This window comes from Rhipicephalus microplus, chromosome X (assembly GCF_043290135.1).
Source record: "Rhipicephalus microplus isolate Deutch F79 chromosome X, USDA_Rmic, whole genome shotgun sequence".
In the NCBI taxonomy this organism is placed as follows: domain Eukaryota; kingdom Metazoa; phylum Arthropoda; class Arachnida; order Ixodida; family Ixodidae; genus Rhipicephalus; species Rhipicephalus microplus.
In genome coordinates, this window is record NC_134710.1 from 287,302,654 (window position 1) to 287,310,647 (window position 7,994).

Consider the following 7,994-nt stretch of genomic DNA (forward strand, 5'->3'; position numbering starts at 1 on the left):
GACGCCGTAGTGGAGGCCTCCGGAAATTTTGACCACCTGGGGTTCTTTAACGTGCACCCAAATCTGAACACGCGGATCTACAACATTTCCGCCTCCATCGGAAATGCAGCCGCCGCAGCCGGGATTCGATCCCGTGACCTGCGGGTCAGCAGCCGAGTACCTTAGCCACTAGACCACCACGGCGGGGCACTGTTTTATTATTTTTCTACCATGTAGCCCCAACCATCCCAATTCAGCACTGTTAAACATTAGTAGAGGGACCTATTCTAGGTCACTCTAATATTAGATAGTTTTAGTCTGTGCGCAAACTTATTTACGTTAGCATTATACCGGGAACTGTAGCCGTGAATGAGAACCCTAGATCACTCACGCGCATCAGGCCACGAGGCGCGCGCATTTAGGCACCCTAAAGATAATGCTGATAATATAGTGGCCATGCCCTTTGTACACAAGCTGATGTCGGACCAAATATAGTGAAAAAAAAGAATAGGTAGAAAAAAACAAAGGAAGACAGGGAGGGAAAAAATCACAGCATATACACGGAGTGAATGATGATAAGTGGGGCCAAGCATTCATCCGTCCGTTCGTGCAGGCGTCCATGTGTCTGATCGCGTTTGCGAATGCAGACGGCGCGCGGGTAACACCGACGAGACGCGTGCCAAGGAAGCCGAGCGCAAGCGTCTTAAACGCGCCCGCCACTCTGCTTCGTCCATGTCCCACCAACCATCCGTGACGTACGGCGACTATCCACGAGACTGAGAGAGGCACTCGTTCTCCGCGCACCCAGGCACAGAGTAGCGGTACAGCGCCATGTAGAATATCCTCACTCAACTGCAGTTTGCATATACTTCTATCAGGCGCCATCATTATACTGTTAGGGAGATACTGCCTTCTTTTGTTTCTCGTCTCTTCCCTTGGTTACGCGTGAAGCATGACAAGGTTAGACTACAAGGAGCCTCACCCTTAAAAGGAGCACGAGAAGCTACGCTCGTCTAGCTCGTCACACTTCAGTCAGTCCACCGCTCTGTCAAACGCCGCGTTGTTACGTCTTTGTACTGCTACCGCTCTCCGCACATACGCGGCGTGTTCGCAGATATGAAGTGGCGTCCGGCGGTGGTGGTTTTTGTTGCTGTGCACAGTTTCACAATGTGTTCTGTAGTCTCGGAAGCCTTGCCACACACCTTGCATTGGGTGCGCATTTCCGCAAGGTCGAAGCGGTGCGGTATTGGAGTGTTCGAAAGACTTCGCTTCATGCCTCGAAAAGCAGACTGCTGCTTCCATTCTCAGATACTCGTTCCTACTGTATTTTGGCTTTGGCGCTCGCGTAGAGTTTGAGCGTTGGTTTTCTGCTGTCTCGGCATGCCAGGCGTCCCTCTCGTGCTGCTTGACCAGTGGACTCGGCATTTCACTCCATTCATTTGCACTCTCTGCATACACTTGGTTAGCTATGGAAGACGTCCCATTTGCGGTGAAACTGCTGAAGGCGCCTGACCCATTGCGTGCGCATACAGTTTTGGTTTAGATAGTTAAAATACCTTGCGTAAGAGCTGGTGCGATCTGACGGGAGCGAGATGAACCAGGCAGAGGAAGAATTGTTGTTGGATAAACCTCGTGCATTCTACTTCCCTGGTGGTATAACTTTGCGGCAGCGGCCTAATATCGATTGAGTTGACTTTTTAAACTTCTTTTCCTCAAGGAGACTAAGCATAAACAAACAAACGTGTCATGGACCAATTGGACTTACTGCATGCACTAGTTTCCCGAGGACGTGGGTCCAGGCTGCGTAGCTGACGTTGATGATCGACAAAGAAGCGGCGATATAGAGATCGACGGCCTTGGGGCGACGGTGATCGGCTAAACCTACGGCTCGGGACGTTGGTATCGGCAGGCTGGAGATCGGACCGAAGAGCAAACTCGCGAGAGTTGCGTTCGAATCGACGTCATGTTCCATTGTTTCAGGAGCATGCCGATGACCAACGATTAGGGCAGTGACGCGCAATGTGTCCCACGCGAGCGCAGTGAAACCATATTTGCTTATCATCAGCCGTACTTCAGTCTGCTGGGTTACGGTAGCGTGAAAGGTAGATCTGGTTTACTGTGGCCAGAATACTCTTGGGCGTGCGAATAGAGCAAACAGGTGTGACGCCGAGATTAGAAATCTCCTGGCGCGTGACTGAGTGGTATGGCGAACGGCAGAACACGTTGGCCTGTGTAACATCTGAAGGGACAGCCGCTGGAATGATTGCTTCCAGTTCGTGGCGGACGATGCGTGTTACATTTTCTGACGACGTAGCTGGCGTGAACGTGGGGGGATCTTTGCAGGTCGACGTGGCTGCAGTATTAGGCAGTGGCACGAAATGGCGGCTCATGCGACGATTCTTCGCTTGCTCAAAACGCTGGCATCCCTTGACAACAGTATGGACGGCAGACAATCCTTCACGATGAGTAGATTGAACGCGTTGTAAGCAATATTCATTTTGACATATGCGCAATCTTGTCAGCTTCGGTCATATTTGCGTCAACCTTTCGGCAAAGACCCAGTACATCCGGTATGCAGGAATCGTAAGATTCCATGGGATTTAGGATGTTTTCTTGAGGCCTGCGGTCGACCAAATGGTTTGCCGAACAACGCCATGAGCTTAGATTTGCAAATGACCTAGCTGGTTAATTCGGACTCGGGTGTTTCGTACCAAACGATTGAGTGCAGTCTCCTTCAAGTAGAAGATCACGCTTATCGGGTATATGTGCTGCACATGTCTGCGGGAAAGAGTTTCATGACGCACGCGATAGGCATCTCATCCTATTCACGTCATGGGGAGCACTGCAGACTGGCATGGTTCACATATGGCGTCCTGGATTACCTGGGGTCGAGAACTTCCAGCGCAAAGAGTCTTGCTGCACGAAAGATTTCTGTTCCCAAATTAGCCATTCTTTCCCACTTCTGCTGAGGCAAGTCTGACCACTAACAGTTCTCATAAGCAACAAGTTATTAGTGGCAAAAATACTGCCTAGATTGAAGCTCTCGGGGAGCCCTCGCAAAATAAGCCACGTGTTTTCTATCTCTGTTTCCCACACTAGTGACTATACACGTGGGGAATTTAACACTCATCCTAATTAACTGAAGTGGCAGATGTCACACGTGAGTTGGTAATGGCCGCATAGCTAATAGAAGGGCTTCCCTATTAAGTGTTCACTTATTTACACCAGAGCACGTGTAGCAATTGCACAAATGAGATAGAAGAATTGTATAATAACTACTTGAATGGAATCTTTAGGCATAACTTTTCAGTATTTCTGCCTTCAAAATAAAAAAATGAAAAAAATAATGAATACGTGAACACTGCTTCATACTCCTGAAATATGGCACCGCGAGATTCAAGGTAATGTGATTGTGAGCCAGCTAGCATGATCTGTCCACGAGAACACTGCCAATATATCCATAGCCATTCACGAGTTTGACCTCAAACGTTTTCTAAAACGACATCTCGGAGCTTATTAGCAAATGACATGGGATAGCCAAACAGAAAATAAACTACATGTTATCAGCCGCATCTTGGCGATTGGCCGCCAGTATCGAACTGACGTCATACAAACGTAACACTTACAAGGCTAAGATTTAGGACACACACATAGTACACATTTATATCTTCTGTCCGGTGGTGATCCACCCATGTGCGAGAAGTGTAGTGAACCACTGACAGTTATCCACATTTTAATCCATTGCAAGGAATTATACACTTCAAGAAAAAAGCACTTCCCATCACCCTATACCGACAGAAAATACCACTTCATTCATCGATGTTCATCAGTAGGGATCCACTTTTTAATCATCAGTCTCTATTTGCGTTTTTAAAAGATGTCCCTAGTTTTAACGTGATCTACTCTGGTAACCTGTAGCACTACCCTTTAAGAGAGGCCGCTGCTACAGAAGATATATTAGAAAGCATCTGTCTCGCGGCCCTTGGAGACAAGGCTATCAAAAAGATATTCGTGCTGCATCATCACTCTATATGATCATTATAAAAACCGTTAGCCGCTCATTGTCACTGTACACATTTCATATGTCGCTCTCACGATTTTATACCTTCATGTTTTACCCGCCATTACCGCGAGAAATTTTAGTCTACAGCCAGTCATCGCACACATTGCCCGCATCTTTTGTATTATGTCGCTCTTTGGCCATCACATGGCCCTTGTACCAATAAACCCCATATTAATGTTAACAATCATCTGAGCTTGTGAAATACTCAGTGCGTACTGCAGCCCATCCTTCTCGGAAGGGCCATTTGCCCGCAAGAAATATCGTAGGTGCCTCATAACGTCCACAGCATCTTGTCTTTCTCGATGCGCTTCAGCTTTGTATTGTCATGCAGGAAGACTTCGTCGGCTATCTTTACCTTCGGGAAATTTGGTCGGGTGCATGTTGCATTTATCTATACCCACTAGCTTGCAAGACTCTTTTGGCTTCATCCGTGAAGTTGTGATATTTTTGTCTTCTGAAAAGCACTGGGAGTCAAGTCGTGGCCGTGTGTTTCTGGCATTGGTAGACTTTCCCTTACCTTGGCCAGCTTCCTGTTGCATTCTGAAATGGACAAGAAGTTTTCGCCAGTCGGTTTCCACGTTTGATGGCATGTTGTCAGGGCCTCTATTGGTCGATTCGAAGCCGGAAAACTGCTTCGGCTCCCGTTTGCTCCTTCTCTCGCGCTTTGGAACAACGATGGTTGACATGACTGGAAGGTGATCAAGCTCCGATGTACTAGGTAACTTTCCTGGAGCACTGGTTCGGGCAGTCGGCTTCCGATCGTAGACGCAGCAAATATACCTCGAGCGTAGCGATACGCAGATATGCATAAAATGACCCTGCATTCGAAATGCATGAAAAATATATCACTATAGATTTTAGCTCATACATTTGCGGGTAGACTTTGTTAAATCAAGTTCAATAGCCCGAAATCTTCAATACCAGTTAATGAAGACAAAGAACCTTAAGGTACCTGTAGCGGAATTCAAATTTTTTAATTAAATCAGGAAATTCGTAAGATTTGCTATCCTTAAAACAAGTTTTAACTGCTAAGCTTCCCTATAGCTTCCCTGCAGATATACATAAAATGACCCTGCATTCGAATTCTGTTGATGGGTGTCACAAACGAGCGCTCTGAAAAAGAGCGCGCCGTGAAACTCTAGCGACAGTAACGATAACAAGGGATGAAAGACGCCTCAAGGTCAACGATAAAGAAGAAAACAAGCATCCAAAGACTCCCTGGGCGCGCTGTTTCTCCCCCCCTCCTCTGAACCGTAGTTTCGCCGACCGACCTCCTCACATCGGGGGCCGAGCAAGCCCTGAAAGGTTCTCGAGGAAAAGGGGCGTGGTGATGCAGAGTGGCGGCACGTGTCGCGGGCTGCCCTCGAAACGTCTCGCCCTTTCCCCAGCCTTGGCTGTGCATCGCGCCGACGAAACGATGAGAATTTTCCGGAATCCAGCGCGAAAGATATTTAAGCGAGTAGCGGAGAAGGTACATCAGGAAAAGAAATTTCACGCTAGTGTGCGTAGGGTGTTCCGCCGTGTCTGTCGGCGAAGGTTTTGTCCTTAGTGACAAAGCAGGAGAAGAAATTATGCGACACAGTGCGTAGGGTGTTTCCGCCATGTCGTCGGCGAAGGTTTTGCCCTTAGCGACAAAACAGGTAATGAAGAGGATTTCCACCTGAGGGGCGAAGACTTGTGCTACAAGCAAAAGAGTGCGAGACTACCACCAGAGAGCGAAGACGCGTCCTGCAATCGCAACGCGTGGGAAGCCGACGTGTTACCGGCGGCTTCCCACGCGTTGGTGCTTGGAGAGCGGCCAATTGAAGACGCGAAATTTCCTGGAAGAGAAACTTCGGGGGCAGCGGAACAACAGCGCTGAACTTTGAGTGAGTGATTCTTGGAAGAGGACTTTGGACTGAATAATTTTTCGAACTCTTTAGTCTTTAAGTGTCTTGGTTGTTCGATGCATGTGATTGCATTGTAGCGCGTATTGTTGTTTGTGTCCGTTGTTTCGAGTGTAGCTGATTGTACTGTGTAGTGCGTTGTTTGATTGGTGACATATCGTGTTCAACTATTGTCAAGTGTGCATGTTTTTGTATCGATTTGATCTGCCAGAATTGAGAATATAATTTTGTTTTGTTTATAAACTCTCTGCTCTGACTTGCTCTTTCGGCCACAGCCGGCGTCCGCTGGCGCGCCAAATAGGACCACTTCTAAATTGTCTACGCTTTCGTGGTGCAGTTCGGGGGGCCGATATTTCGGTCCTTTGAATTAGCCCGGCGATCGCCTCCCTAATTAACGGGACCTGTGGCAATTCATCTGGTGTCTGCGACAGGACTTTTTTGGTGCACAGTGTGTCCAAAGTAGTGAGAAAGAGCCTCGAGTTGTTGATAGTGCTATCGAAACAATTTTGTGTGTTGCTCAGTGTTCTCGTTAACGAGTGCAGTAGAGTGTTCCGATAGACTGATTTAGGCAGATACTTTTTGCACGCGGCAACGTTTTATTTGCGAGGCACCATGGATCTGGAGAATGAATGAATGAACAACTTTATTTATCCCTTGTTAAAGGGAAGGGGGCAACAGGAAAGGGTGTGGTGGGGATGAACTACTTGAAGTAGTCCTCCTCTACCCTCTCAGCCCACTCCAGGATGGCCTCCTGGATAGCGGGCCTCGAGCTGCGCAAGGCAGCCTCCCACTGCTCCTCACTAGAAATTAGGCGTTTCAGGAATGGGGGAAGAGGGTGCTTAGGGCAGCGCCACATGATGTGGTTCAAGTCTGCTGTGGAGGAGGCACAAAATTTACATGAGGGGGAAGGATAACAGGATGGATGAATGCGGTGTAGGAGGTAAGGCGAAAGAAAGGTGCGAGTCTGCAGCTGTCGCCACAGAATTTCGCACCTGCGTGAAGATTTGCGCGTGAGTGGCGGGAAGGTTAATCGCTCTAAACGGTAGTGTGTGCAAATATCGTGGAATGAAATAAGGCGATCCCGCGCTGTAAATGGCGCCTCATTCGTAGCGAATTGCGACACATCGGATGCGTGTGCCCGGACTGTGAATCCTCGGGCACTCGCATGAGCCGCCTCGTTTCCGGCAAGGCCCGCATGCGCGGGAGTCCAGATTAGTGCTACAAGTCGATCAAGGGGATGATGCAAAAGTAGGGAAAGGGCTGGCTTAGAAACCCTGCCCGCTCCGAAATTATATATAGCTGTTTTGGAGTCACTGATTATAACGGATGAACTAGGTATTGTCAGGGCCAGGGCTATGGCCGCCTCTTCCGCTTCCTCCGAAAGAAGCAAGAACGGAGGCGGCCGCAGCGACCTGGCCGTGAGAGTTGATTACCGATATTGCATAATGATGCCTGTTTCCGTAATCGGCGGCGTCAACATAGAGCACATCATTGGAGGAGGAGAATTGTTTTTTGAGGGCCCTCGCGCGCTGCATCCTGCGCTGTTTCTGGTGCTCAGGGTGCATGTTTTTTGGAAGTGGTGGAATGTATAGGTTCTCGTGTATGTGGTGTGGAATGGTGTACTTGACCTTAGTGATGGATGCCGGAGTGACAGAAAGGGTTTGTAGAATGTGTCAGCCTGTCACGGTGTTAGAAAGTCTGTTATACTGAGATGCAATATGGGCTTCTCCTAGTTCAGCAAGGGTGTTGAAGGTGCCAGTACGCATAAGCCGTTCAGTGGAGGTCCGTATAGGCACCCCTAAAGCGAACTTATACGCTTTGCGTAAAAGGATGTCTATCTGGTCGGATTCTGATTTAAGAAAGTGTAGGTAAGGCGTTGTAAAAGTTATTTTACTGATAACGAAGGCTTGGACCAAGCGGAGGAGTTCGGCCTCCTTTAGTCCGCCATGTTTATTACTGACCCGACCCAAAAGTCGCAAGGTATGATCAACGGTGGTGTGAAGTGTCTTTAGTGTGTATGTGTTGAGCCGATTGCTTTGAATGTGTAAACCGAGCACGCGGATCCT